Raw genomic sequence first — 14,966 nt, forward strand, 5'->3', positions numbered from 1 at the left:
AATCCAAATGTCTGACATTTAACTTACTCTATAATCTGGGTCCAACTGACTGACCACTTATCTACCACTGAAAAGTCCTATAAATATACACATTCCTTAAAGGAAATGTTCTGTTTCATCCTGATTGGGTCATGAATTAATTTGATCAAATGTATGAAGAGACACTGTGAACTCTGTGACCACTGGAAGGGGCAAAATCACTTTAACCTTTCTGAGCCTCATTTTCCTTATCTGTAAAAAAGGGGTTGGACTTAATGACCTCTACTATCTCTGTTGGAGTTTCAAATCATTGTAGGATCATATTGGGTCTCTTGTTGGCTTTCCCTTCCCTTTGGTGCCACAATTCTTTCTTTTCTTTCTTCTTTCTTTCTTTCTTTCTTTCTTTCTTTCTTTCTTTCTTTCTTTCTTTCTTCTTCTTTCTTTCTTTCTTTCTTTCTTTCTTTCTTTCTTTCTTTCTTTCTTTCTTCCTTCCTTCCTTCCTTCCTTCCTTCCTTCCTTCCTTCCTTCCTTCCTTCCTTCCTTCCTTCCTTCCTTCCTTCCTTCCTTTCTTTCTTTCTTCCTTCCTTCCTTCCTTCCTTCCTTCCTTCCTTCCTTCCTTCCTTCCTTCCTTCCTTCCTTCCTCTTCCTTCCTTGTTGAAAAACATTTCAATGGCTTGCTCTCCATTTTTTTTTGGCATCACTATTGCTAATCTGCTCTTCTCCCCTCAGCTTCACTTAAATGTCAGTGGAGGGGAAACCCTTTTTGTAACAAATAAACATAGTCAAGCAAATTGAACCCATACAATGGCTATATTCAAAAATGTATGACTCTTTCAGCACCATGAGTCCATCACCCTTCTGTCAAGGGGTGAATAATATGTTTCAACATAGGTCCTCTTGAGACATGGTGGGTCTTTGCATTGATTAGAGTTCTTAAGTCTTTTGAAGTTATTTTTCTTGAAAATTCAGTTGTTCTTGTATGAATTATTTTCCTGGTTCTACTAACTTTACTCAGTGAGTTCATACTAACCAAAAATCTCTGACATAATCTCTTTCCTTATTTCTTATAGTGCAATAATATTCCATTATATCTACATATCATAATTTGTTCAACCATTGGCCAGTTGATATGCATCTCCCTTAGATTCTGTTCTTTTAATTTCTCCCCTACCTTGTAATTCCTTTCATTCTCAAGAAATTTGTTTTGCTTGTGATTCTAGTATTATACTTCCTTTTAACTCCCTTCCCACTCCCTATTACTTATTTCCCTGTTAAGTTTGATGTATTTCTCTACCAAACTGTTTGTCATTGTATGTGTTTATTTTTATTTTTATGGATTAAGACTTATTTTATTGTACATAATATATAGCACTTCATATAATTTAGTTTATTTATGTCATTCTCTACAGGGCACTGTAATTAATTCAGTGACATCAATGTTGACCTCATATGGTAAAGGATGGAATCTGGTTTATCTTCAGGGTACCAAGTACCAAACAGTTTAAATGAGTTAAAAAGTTACATCATATACAATAATTGCAAGAGATCAACTTTCAGGCTGGTTCAAGATTACAGTAATTGCTTTGTGAAGTTCTCCCTCAAGATTTGGATGCTATCCAGTGTCATTCAAGTGTTCATGCAAATGCCAGCTCTGGACCACTTGCTGCCGCTGCAGACTTGCCGGAGGGTTTTGAAAAGAAGAGTCTTGTCATAAACTCTGAAATATCAGGTAGCTCATGGTTGGAATTCAACGTGTTCATTGACTGCTCCATCTCATGTCAGGATCCCTTGTGTTGACAACTTTGGGCAGAAGCACAAATATCAGTAATGGAAGTACCATCATCATAACCATTGGATTCATCAGAAAATTCATCCAACCCCAGGACTCCCTTTTATAAAGTAGGAAGGTGGACCAGAAGATTTCATTTGAAAGAGGATAAGGGTAACCGGACCACTTCTGAGGTCTTAATGTAATTAACATATCTTGCTCTCATTTTTCCTTTTGAAGTGATATCCATGGACAGGGTCAAACCTGTAAGCTGGGGATATAAATTCTACAACATAAGAACCAGAAGGTATATCATGAACCACAAAACTTCCATCTGTCTTGAGAAAGCCGACATGCTCCAGTTGTAAAAAATTCTCGGTATTCCTTCATTGTGCTATTGGTCTCCTCCTCACTCACATAGCAAAATCTTTTTGTATAATGGTATGAATGTAACTGTCTCCACTGAAAATGTGTTTAATATTAGTAGGAATTTTATGCCTGCAGTGACATAAATTGTAATACCATACTCACGATAGTTAACATGACTATAACTCTATTATGGATATTATCATGTTTGTGAAGTGGAAGGAACCACGTGGTGAAAGAGACGCCAAGATGGCTCCCTCTGCTGAAGGTAACCCAGCATCACCACATGGCGAGGGAGATGCTAAGATAGCTCCCCCTACTGGAGGTAACCCAATTACAGAAACAGATATTGGCCAGTCTTTAGAATCAAATCAGCAGAAACTACTTCCCTTGCAGGAAGCTATAGAACATAATAAAAAGGGAGTGCCAATTCAGGTTAGAAAATATAACCCCTTTACACCAGTTGACTTGAGCTCATGGAAAACAATCTTTCCTAGTTTTGAGAAACATCCAAACATTGTAGTTTCACAGTTAAGGACTATATTTAATATATATCAACCCACTTGGGCTGATGTTACTTGCCTTATGGAAACTTTACTGTCCCCAACTGAGATTACAGATATTATCTCAGCAGGAAATGCCCTTGTTGCGAAGGGTAAGGCCGATGTGGAATGGCCTCTAAAGGATCTAGAGTGGAATTATAATAACGACAGGGAATTCCAAAGATTAAAAGACGCTAGGGAAACACTTCTGAAGGGGATGGAATTATGCTCTAGAAAACCCGAAAAATGGACTAAATTTATGAGCACATTTCAGGAGGCTAATGAAAGACCAAGTAGATTTTATGATAGGCTTTGTGAGACCGCCGGGCAATATACCAGATTGGATCCAATTGATTTAAAAGATTCTTATATTATTCTCAACATGTTTATTTGTAATTCACTGCCAGAAGTACGCAAATATTTTCTGACTCAATGTCCAGATTGGAGGAGAGAGAACCCTATTGCTTGATACCTCACTGAAAACATTGAATATTGAATCATGCTAATTGAAGTCTTATTCCTTTTTGATAAATTGATCACCACTTTAAGTATCTGCTACTGTTATACTAGAGAATTCATGTATAAGATGATGTGGTTTACTTGCTAAAAGAAGATTATGTAATAATGTCTAATATAATCAGCTATTTACATTCGTTTATTATTTATATGTCATTATACTCTGGGTATGGTTTGGAATTATTGTATATATCACTAATATATTCTAAGTTATGCAGCATAGCACGCATTTTTACCATCATACTGTCTTTGGTGAAATTAATATGAGATTTCGGAAGTATGGAAACTTATCATTTCAGAGACTTAACTTGCTGTGAACTTTGATGCAGGCCCTGGAGAGAATACATGTGGAACAAAAGGAGAGACAGGTATATGTAAGTCCATGGTTTGCTTATGATGGTGACTATGTAGAGCACAATTACTAGGCACAGTCCAGTATTCATCCTCTCTCCCTCCTAATATAACCTAACTTAACTGAACTTATTTATCTTTTTATTTTACTCAGTTGAACTCACCTGTGGCCTAGCATAATCACTGGCTGTCTTGGAACCATGAGATATGGTATGATAACCTTTCCATAATATTTTCAGGTGTCATGAACACATACTAAATTTGGCTTTGATCCAGACACATGGTGGTAAAAAGTGTTACTGATTGCATAACTACCTCAACCCTCTATTAGAAGTCTAAGGATATAAAGGAGGGAATGTAATGGAATTAATTTGATCATTGACAATGCTATGCTAAGGTTTAGTAAAAATGCAGCAATTCAAACAGTTAAAGAAGAGAATCCAGCTTTCCAGACCAGAGTCCAGAATCCAGCTTTCCAGACCAGAGTCCAGAATCCAGTTTTTCCAGACCAAAGTCCAAAATCCAGTTTTCCAGACCAAAATCCAGTTTCCTCCTGATGACATCTTACCACTTCAAGAAGACAAGACAACTCAGAGACTTTATATGAACTGTTTTGTTTTGTTAGTTTTTACTATCTCCTTTCTGTTATAATATACACTATCTGTAACATGTACTCTCTGCAGAGGTTCTCCCTTTGCAAGACTAATGTCAAAGCATCGGTTCATGAGGACAAAAAACTGCCCCTCTGGACAAAACTTTCCTCTCTTCCTTTTTTATATTGCTGTTCACATATTATTAGTTAGCAATAGTTATTATATTCTGTTATTTTTTTACTGTTCCATCAAGGAAACATTATGTTTCTTGAGGAATCAAAGGGGGGAATGTGGTAAAAAAAGTTTTTAACAGTCAGTGAATACGGAAAGATGACAGTTTTTGAAGGACCACCCTTTTGGGGAGGAGACCGACGGCCATACATGGGCTACGCACGCCAGCCCGGCTGCTAAGCACTCCACTTCCGGGGTGCGAGCTTAAAAGGCAAGGAGAGAACGGAAGTGAGATCTCTCTTCCCTGCTCTCCTGGTCCGAGGACTGGTGTGACACATAGACAGACGCTGACTGGAGTTGGACGCGGCTTGGCTTGCCGTTAGCAGCACGTGCCTGATGAGGCTCTCCTCCCCAAAGGTGGCCTTGGGCTTTTGGTGAGTTTTATACGGAATATAGACTAAGCTTAGACTTAAGACTATTTGTTTTGTATTTCTACTTTCCTATCCCTTTAATCAACATCACCTGGTAACTACCACACAATAAAAGCTCTAACTAGAGACCAGAAGCTTCTTCCATTTACTAGTCTGGGAGATAAATTAAGGGAAAGGTTAAAGAGGGGAAATTAATGTTCTAGCATCCAATTTTAAATCTCACACTCCTCACATGAGGTCCACCAACACGCGGCAAGGTGATCCAGTCTTTCAGCTTCACTCCCCTCATCACTGCCCACCCCTGGATCTTAAAGCTCTCCCTAACACCCCCCCCTCCCCCCCCACCGCTTCTGCCCCACCCCTGAGATGCTGCTCCCACCCCCTCTGAACCCTGAGAAGAAGCGGGCAGCAACAGCAGCAGGGCCTAGAGAGACCCTACTGCATGGTGGCTATGACAACCGTCCTGGGGGCGGGGAGGCTGATCGGAAGCCAGGACTTTTATTTAAAAAACAAAACAAAACACCAAAGCACTTTAACTTATTTTTAGTTCCAGATCTCTGTCCCCTCCCTCCCTCTCCCCACTCCCCCCCCCCAGAAGGCAAGAACCACAAAACCTTTTACAAACATGAAATCATGCAAAATAAATGTCCACATTGGTCATTAGAGGGAATTTTCTAAACTGGGGGTTTTATATACTGAGAAATCTCAGGTATTGTAATTATTCCTCTCCATTGAACATGTCATTAAAAATCTTTATTTATTTATTTATGTTTGGTGAGGCAATTGGGGTTAAGTGACTTGCCCAGGGTCACACAGCTAGTGTCAAGTGTCTGAGGCTAGATTTGAACTCAGGTCCTCCTGACTCCAGGGCTGGTGCTCTATCCACTGTACCACCTAGCTGCCCTGAACATGCCATTTTAAAAGGTACAGCATACCTGTAACGTGGTCCGAAGATATCTCCTAGAATTTTCTTTAGCTTTAACATTTCAGTAAATCTCTGAGCGTTCAGATAAATTTGTGCCTGGAGTTAGCTGAGTTCATATTCTGGACTAACTCTGAGTTCATTTGATTACAATCCAAGCATACAATTCATCTGTCTGGTTGAATCAATTGCTCACTATTTGACAAGGCCAGTACCAGTTCTACTTCATGTTTATATTTTCATCAAATGGTCACGTGACTCTACTACCAATATAATCAAGGCCATTACCAGTGGTGTGCTTGCAATTGCAGTAAATGGCAGCCAGCCTTTTATTTCGTCCCTGTGACTGCTGTTATCGTCATCCATGGTACTCTGATTCCCCTTGGCTCCCAGGGTTTGCAACAATCAAATTGATTTGAACTCCACTCCCTCCTTTGCTCCCCACATGAATTTCATTAGCCGACTTGTTTGCTCTTTCCCTCCACTGACTTTCATCTGTGTCCCTTCCTTTAACCCACAGCCACCTTTAACTCACACCTGGACAAATTGTACAGTATCTGAATGGCTTTTCTGGCTTCCATTCAATCCTTTCTCTAGTGCATTTATCATGTAGCTACAAAAATAGTTTATTTCAAACATCACTTTACTCTGTCACTCTTTTACCTAGTAGATCAAACCACAATACACAGTTTTGCATTCTTGGTCATCTACCAAGGCAAGAACAGCATTTATTAAGCACTTATTAAGTGCCAGGCACAGAAACAGAAACAGGAAGGCTATAGATTGACCTGTCCTGTCTCTTCTCCAAAATGGCAGCCCCAGGAAGAACTCACTAATGGGAGGAGAAGTCTAGCGGACCAGTGTGTGTTACAGGGTGAGAAGTCCTTAGAGATGGATGAATATTCCAGGATGAGGAGGCTCTAGTCAGTGAGGGATAGCCCAGGGAGAGATCTGTAGCAGAGGCCAGAAAGTCAGAAGCAGGGAGAGGAGGGGAATGCCAATTTGCCCCCACTTCTTTCTGACCTAATCTTTGTTATTTCTTATTGTGGCTTTCTGTACCATTCTATTTTGTCCTTTCAGCATATAGGGGTTAATTCCTACTTCTCTTATTTTGGTCATATCACTTATTTTCTGTTCTAAGCACTGAGTATACAAACAAAGGCAAAAAGACAGCATCTACTCTCAAGGATTTCAGTCTAATGGAGGAGATTACATGCAAATCAGCTATATACAGGATATATTGAAAATAATCAACAGTGGGGAAGACACTAAAATTAAGGAAAATTGAGAAAGACTTCCTGTGGAAGGTGGAATTTTAGCTAGGACTTCGAGGAAGCCAAGGAAGTCAAGAGATGGAAATGAGGAGGGAAAAAGCTCCAATCATGGAGGACAGCAAGTGAAAATGCTCAGAATTGGGAGATGGAATGTCTTGTTCAAGGAAAAGCAAGGAGGCTAGTGTTTCTGGATCACAGAATAAGTGGGAGGCATACAAGATGCAAGAAGACTGAAAAGGTGGGCACTGAAGAGCAGATTATAAAGGACTTTGAATGATAGCCATTGGAGTTTATTGAGTAGTGGGGGGTGGAGATGGGGGCAATTTGAAATGTGCTTTCTTTTTTTTTCATAAAAGTATTTTATTATTTTCCAGTTACATGTAGAGATAGTTTTTAACATTTGTTTTTATAAGATTTCTAGTTTTAATTTTTTCTCCCTCCCTCCTCTCCAAGACAGCAAGCAATCTGATATAGGCTATATATGTACAATCACATTAAACACATTTCTGCATTAGTCATGCTGTGAAAGAAGAATCAGAGCAAAAAGGAAAAAACCTCAAAAAAGAAAAACAAGCAAAAAATAGAAATAGTATGGTTCAATCTGCATCTAGATTCCATAGTTCTATTTTTTTTTTTTAATTCGGAGAGCATTTTCCATAATGAGTCCTTTGAAACTCTCTTGGGCCATTGTATTGCTGAGAAGAGTCAAGTCTATCACAGTTGATCAAGACACAGTGTTGTTGATACTGCGTGCAATGTTCTCCTGGTTCTGCTCATCTCACTCAGCATCAGTTCATGCAAGTCCTTCCAGGTTTCTCTGAAATCTGCCTGTTTGTCATTTCTTACAGCACAATAGTATTCCATTACATTCATATACTACAACTTGTTCAGCCATTCCCCAATTGATGTGCATCTCCTCAATTTCTAATTCCTTGCCACCACAAAATGAGCACCTATAAATATTTTTGAACATGTGGGTCCTTTTCCCTTTTCTATGATCTCTTTGGGATATAGACCTAATAGTCATATTGCTGGGTCAAAGGGTATACACAGCTTTATAGCCCTTTGGGCATAGTTCCAAATTGTTCTTCAGAATGGTTGCATCAGTTCACAGCTCCACCAACAATGCATTAGTGTTCCAATTTTTCCACAGCTTCTCCAACATATATTATTTTCCTTTTTTGTAATTTTAGCCAATCAGATAGGTGTCAGGTGGTACCTCAGAGTTGTTTTAATTTGAATATTTTTTTCATATGGCAATAGATAGTTTTGATTTCTTCATCAGAAAACTGCCTGTTCATATCCTTTGACCATTTCTTAATTGGGGAATGACTTGGTGAAATGTGCTTTCTGAAGATCATTTTGAAAGCTAACTGGAGGGTGGACTAGAATGGAGGGAGACTTGCACAAGTTGGCAGATCAATTAGCAGGCTATTGAGAGTTTAGGTATGACTTGAGAGGAAGACCTAAGTCAGGGTAGTTTTAATGTCAGAGGAGAAAAGGGGACATATAGAAGACATGTTATGAAGATAACAGTGACATGATTTTATAATGGATTGGATGTGGGAAGGGAGGGTAAGAGTCAGTAAAGAGTTAATGATGAAACCTATTTGTTTATTATTATCCTGGGTGACAAAGAAGATGGTGGTAACTTAAAAAAATAATAGAAAGGTTAGGAAGAGGAAAAAATTTTGGAGAAAATATAATGAGTTCATTTTTTGGGCATGTTGTATAATGCACCCCCCCCACACTTTTTAGTCTTCTTTCATCCTCAAATGATTTTGGTATAATTTGGCTTACTTGGAGATCTTGTTAAGCTTTCCTTAGACTAGTTTTACCCTTCACTATTTATTTCTGCTTTATGAGAAAATTTTACTGATAACCTATACTTTTTCTAATAAGATGTTACAGATTAGTTATGTTTTAACTCTGTATTGGCTTTGAAAACTGCCTCTCTCTTTAGGACAAGTAGGTAAATTGTCTACTAAGGTGCTTTCTAAGCTTTTTTATCCTTGTTGTAGCAACTAAATTACATGGTTCAACTCCAGGATGAAATTATTAAACTTGGTATCAATGTCATTTCTGTTGTCCATTTCTCATTTACATTTTTCCATTAGTCTATTTAAATAACTGAGTTCAACTGTGTGTGTGTGTGTGTGTGTGTGTGTTTTGTTTTGTTTGTTTTTTGGTGAGGCAATTGGGGTTAAGTGACTTGTCCAGGGTCACATAGCTAGTTAAGTGTCAAATGTCTGAGCCTGGATTTGAACTCAGGTCCTCCTGACTACAGGGTCGGTGCTCTATCCACTGTGCCACCTAGCTGCCCCTGTTAAACTGTTTTTGATTGCATGTCATATCTTTTCTTCATTATTTTTGTTTCTCTTCTTTCTTTCTTTTTCTTTTTTTTTAGCTTTCAAATGTTTTATTCACTCATTTGGATGTACTATAAATGGGTTTTTACTATGGAAAAGAATGTTATGAGTGTAATACATGTGACTGGGAATGTATTTGCTGAAGACAGCTTCAAAAAAGGGTAAAAACTCAAAGAACAGGGCAGCTAGGTGGCGCAGTGGATAGAGCACCGGCCCTGGAGTCAGGAGTACCTGAGTTCAAATCCGGCCTCAGACACTTAACACACACACTTAGTAGCTGTGTGACCCTGGGCAAGTCACTTAACCCCAATTGCCTCACTAAAAAAAAACCCAAAAAAAACCCCAAAACTCAAAGAACAACCTGGAGGGTGGAATTCAGTTCTTTATATAAAGTCCTTGTTTAAAAGAAAGAAAGAGGGGGGCAGCTAGGTAGCACAGTGGATAAAGCACCAGCCTGGGATTCAGGAGTACCTGAGTTCAAATCCGGCCTCAGACACTTGACACTTACTAGCTGTGTGACCCTGGGCAAGTCACTTAACCCCCATTGCCCTGCAAAAAAAAAAAAAAGAAATAAATAAAAGAAAGAAAGAAACAAGCAAAAATAGAGAAAATGAAAGGAAAGAAAGAGAGGCCATTGAGTTGATTTACTGAAGTAACACATCCTGGTCCTAGGTCTCCTCCTCTGCTGACTTGGGGTTCTCAGGTGCCTCAGGGTTCTCAGGCTCTTGGCTGCATTCCTTCTCCTCCTTCACCTCCTTCCTGCATAGCTCCACCACTTTTTGGGTGCTGCTCTCTCTGTCTGTTCCAGCTCTCTTTCCTCTTTCTTCTGTTTCATTTTTGCATTCTTCAGATTTTGTCTTAAACTTCTGAGCATGTTCTGCATTTAGGAATCGAATTGCCAGCACTTCAGAAGTGCTTAGGACTTTCATCAGCAAAATCAGCTTGTGTGTTCCAGGCCCAGGCCCTGTCACTCACTACCTACACTGGGCTGATTCAGCTCCATCAATGATGTTATATAGTGATTAGCATAGATCTTCAGAGTTTTGTCCCTTCTGGCGAGGAGGCAAACAGTCCCTTTCTGCTTGTGTTTTAGCAGCTTGATGTCACCCGTACCTCGTCTCTCTTCCCATTCAGGAAGGCCATTCTCGTTTGCAAATTGGAAGAGCTTGGCTGGCATCTTGAAAGAGCTCTTCTTTATCTTCTTCAGGGGTCTTAATATGCAACTCCTGAAGAGCTCAAACTGCTTCGAGGCAGGCACATTCTCCATGGAGGTTTTGTGTTCCTCTTGAGTTTCCTTGGCAGTGGTCGTCAAAGCAGGAGGTGGTGCAGATCTGATTCGCAGGTGCTGGTCATATAATTTCCACATCTGGAATGCCTAGTTTCTGTCCTCCACCTCCTTCTGCGTTTCCTTACCCCTCTCTTCTTCCATACATTCATCTCCAAGGGAAAGCTGTAGCTATCTGCTGGTATCTCAGTCACCTGAGACAAAGTACCTGGAATCTATGATATCCCTACTCCAGACCAGGGAAAGGAGCTTTACGTGGACTCTCATGATTGTCACCCAACTCTGTCACCCTAGTGCATCATGATGAATATTAATCATTGTCTCTTGCTATCAACATTTTCCATTCCACTTCACTGGGGCTTTGTTTAGGCACAAAATACTAGATGTCACTGAGGCACCAACTGCTTGATGTCATTGTTACTCCACTTATGAAATATGGGTAATAGTCTGAGAAAAATGATTATTAATAACCAATGATTTGGGGAGATCCAGAGTTTCCTCTTTTTCTAAAGTCTTGATTTTAAAAGTTTGGTCTCTTAAAGTACATTGCTGATAATGAGGTTGGACTTTCTTGTGCAGACCCCACCCTGATGGGCTAGCTATTGTGTTCCACTCAGGTTTGGGTGAGGATAAATTCTTAGAATAGGTTGCCCAAGGCTGGGGCTAACTTAGAACTAAATGACATAATCAAAGGTCAGGTCCAGTCCTTCATTGTAATATTCATTCTCTCATTGTTAATCAATCAAAGTTGATTGCCACTCTGGGGAACACCCCTCTTTCAAAGCAAGTCTTGAGCCCGCCTCCATGATTGTCAATGTTCTAAGAGAGATGGCCAAATGACCATCCTTCTATTAAAATGCTGGCATTATTAATAAAACGACTAAATTACCCAGAAATCATGTCTCCAACCTTTTCAAATGTCATGCATCTGTGGGGGCAAGAAACAAGAAACTACTGCCAGTACCCCAAATGGCTTCTGTCTCCTTATCCTGCCTATAATCAGCTTAGAAAAGCAGAGCTGGATGAGGTTTCTGATCCGGGGTTCCTAAATTAGCTCTTACATTTTAGAATAGATTATATTGATAGGAGTGTAAGCCTGAGAGCCAGCTGGGATCACTTTGTGGCACCGCAATCCATGTCTTGGGAGTCTGGTTACCTAAGTGACTTTCCCCATTGGACTGTTTTGTGTTCTTGTTCATTTGCATCCCTGAGGAGCATCTAATGCAGTGGGATGTTCTTGTTCACCAGACATTGATTAGCCATTAGCAAATTCCTGCTAAAGACAGGGTTATATAATATTTCAAACTCCCATATTTACATGTCTTGTAGAAATGTGTATCTGCAGCCCATCTTGTTCATTAATAGAGGTATCATTGTATATCTTTGGCTTCACATGAAAGCACTTAGCCCAGTGCTTCTGAGCAAATAATTTTATAGATATAATAGATGCACAAGTTAATAATAATAATAATAATAATAATAATTTAGCATTTATATAGCACTTACTATGTGCCAGGTACCGTGCTGAGCACTTTACAATTATTATCTCATTTGATCCTCATAACAATCCTGTGGAAGAAGCTGCTATTATTACCCCCCATTTTATAGATAAGGAAGCTGAGGTTAAGTGATTTGCCCAGGGTTACATACGAGTAAGTGTGTGAGGCTGAATTTGAACTCAGGTCTTCCTGATTCTAGACCCTGAACTCTATCCACTTAGCCACCTAGTTGAAGGTAATTTCAGAGGGAAGGCACTAGAATGGAGGTAGGGTAGGGAGAGGTAGATAGGGATTGGGCAGGGAAAGGTCTCAAATATTAAGTAGGATTTGGGCAGAGGTTTGAGGAGAAGGAGGTCAGGAAAGCCAGGAGAGGGAGGGGAGAGAGTTTCTGGCATGGAGAACAGTCAGTGAAAAGGCAGGGATTCTGGAGATAGAGTGTTGAAAGTATGAGGAGCTGCAAGTAGGTTAGTATCACTGAATTATAGATTATGTGGAAGGGAGGGAAGGAAGTTTTTACTTTAGGTTAGAGGTGCCAAATTTGTGACCCCATGTACATGTTGTTGTTCAGTTGTATCCAACTCTTTGTGACCCCATTTGGGGTTTTCTTGGTAAAGATACAGGAGTGGTTTGCAATATCCTTCTCCAGCTCATTTTACAGAGGAAGAAACTGAGGCAAACAGGGTCAAGAGTCTCGTGTAGGATCACAAAACTAGTAAGTATCTGAAGCCAAATTTGAACTCAGGTCTTCCTGACTCCAGGCCCAGCCATCTATCCACTACACTATCTACCTGTCCATGCCTTTAGTGTGGCCCAAACCAGATTAAAATGTAATTGGGAGGGGCAGCTAGGTGGCGCAGTGGATAGAGCACCGGCCCTGGAGTCAGGAGTATCTGAGTTCAAATCCGGCCTCAGACACTTAACACTTACTAGCTGTGTGACCCTGGGCAAGTCACTTAACCCCAATTGCCTCACTAAAAAAAAAAAAATGTAATTGGGAAATATTTAAAATAAAAATACAATAAAACAGATGTTACTTTAAAATTAAGTAGCCCCATAGTGATCCTTCTGTATTATTAGTGGTCCAGTTTCTATTTAAGTTTGACACCACTACTTTGGTCTATTATCCTAGTTACTTTCTGATGCTATCAATTGTTCAAATTCACTTCCTAAATTGCATTAAAATCCAGGCGAATTCGAAAATAAATTACAGCAAATATTTTCAGTACACCAGTCTACCTGGGCTGACATTAATGAACTACTCTCTGGTCTTCTGCCCACTGAATAATAGACAGCACCGTGAATAACTGCTAATTGACCAAATACTATACCTCCAGAGGATGAGTCTTCTGGATGTGAGCCAATGCCTTCTTAATGCTGTTCTTAAGGTATGCCCTCCCTTCATTGATTGGGGCCAAATTGCTCCCTGTAAACAGAAGCCTGACAAATACCCTTCTAATGATTAGAGCAAACTGACTGCCATTCTAAAAAAACAAAAATTAAAGAAAAATTCAATTGCATTAGTCCCAGTGTATCTCAAAACAAAACACCCAACTCAAAAAACAAACCCAAGGAAAACATTTAGATATGAAAAATCAATAGGTGTATTGGAGAGGCAAACTCAAAAAATTCATTACAATCAATTACAAACCCTCCTTCCAAAAGACTGTCTGTCTTCCAGGATATTCAGAATGCTGTTAAGAGCAGAGATTTTTAACTTGGGGCCATGAACATTTTTTTGCCAATATTTTGATTACTCTTTCAATATAATTGGATTCTTCTGCAATCTTAGATGATTTACTTCATTCATTTAAAAAATGTTATTTTGAGAAGGGTCCAAAAGCTTCAACAGACTGCCAAAAGACACGTGGCACAAAACAGGTTAAGAATCTCTTGAATTAGATAGTGGGGAAGCAAAGGCCATTGTTGAGGTCCTTGAAGAAGGAACAACAACAAAAAAGAGTTCTTCCCAGGCCACAGCTATGGCCCTGTAGATTCAAAATGAAAAAGGTTCACTAGTTATAATTCTAAAAGACCACCACCAACTTTCCATGCAGAATGAAACAAAACAAAACAAAAAAACCAACCAAACAAAAGAAAACTACAGGATACTGGTAAAATGGGTGCTCCTCTCATCTACAATGACCCAATATATGCCAATGACACAATCCCAGGGACCCACTTGTTTCAGTTTCCCTTTTCCTGAGCTCCATATTCCTTTGATTGTGCCTGGAATTTCAGGCATCTTTCTAACTAGTTCCTGGTTGATTCCATCTGTTTTTACTCTGATTTCTGCAGAAGAGTCCTGGGCCACAGCAGATAAAGCTTGGCCAGGAATATTGAACTGAAGTCTATCAGTTGCCTTTGCTCTTGTTTCAGCACAAGCGCATCCATTTAGGATTGAACATGCTTTTAATCTCTGACAAACATGGCTGCATGTACTGGAAAGGAGCTCCTGTGTGAATTGAGAGAGAAAATAATATGTAATTCTAAAGGTTCTTTTGGATCTACCCAATTCTAATGTTCCTATGTTGATGGCTGAGTTACTCCCAGTGTATCCTGGCTACAGCTCTTTCTCATTACTGAGGGATTAGCTGAGTCAGGACCTGGAGTTCTTTTGGACAAAGTGACCTAAAAATCTCAGTCTTTCTCTTCCTTCCTTCCTTCCTTCCTTCTTTTTTTCTTTCTTTCCCCAGTTTCCTGCTTTCTATCTAAATTCGACTACATTGATTTTGTTTGTGTAAACCCTTTTAGATTTAATATAATCAAAATTATCCATTTTATATCTTATAATGCTCTCTATTTCATTTGGTTATAAATTTTTCCCTTATCAATAGATATAATAGGCAAACCATTCCATAATCTCCTAATTTGCTTATGGTATCATCCTTGATATTTAAATC

General features: G+C 39.4%; 2 pseudogenes; both read right to left on the reverse strand.

Annotated features, from left to right (window-relative positions):
- Positions 1-1,613: 1,613 nt before the first annotated feature.
- On the reverse strand, positions 1,614-6,005 carry LOC122751296 (annotated as a pseudogene).
- Positions 6,006-9,926: 3,921 nt separating this feature from the next.
- On the reverse strand, positions 9,927-10,459 carry LOC122734440 (annotated as a pseudogene).
- Positions 10,460-14,966: the final 4,507 nt, after the last annotated feature.

Source organism: Dromiciops gliroides, chromosome 1, assembly GCF_019393635.1.
Source record: "Dromiciops gliroides isolate mDroGli1 chromosome 1, mDroGli1.pri, whole genome shotgun sequence".
NCBI lineage: Eukaryota > Metazoa > Chordata > Mammalia > Microbiotheria > Microbiotheriidae > Dromiciops > Dromiciops gliroides.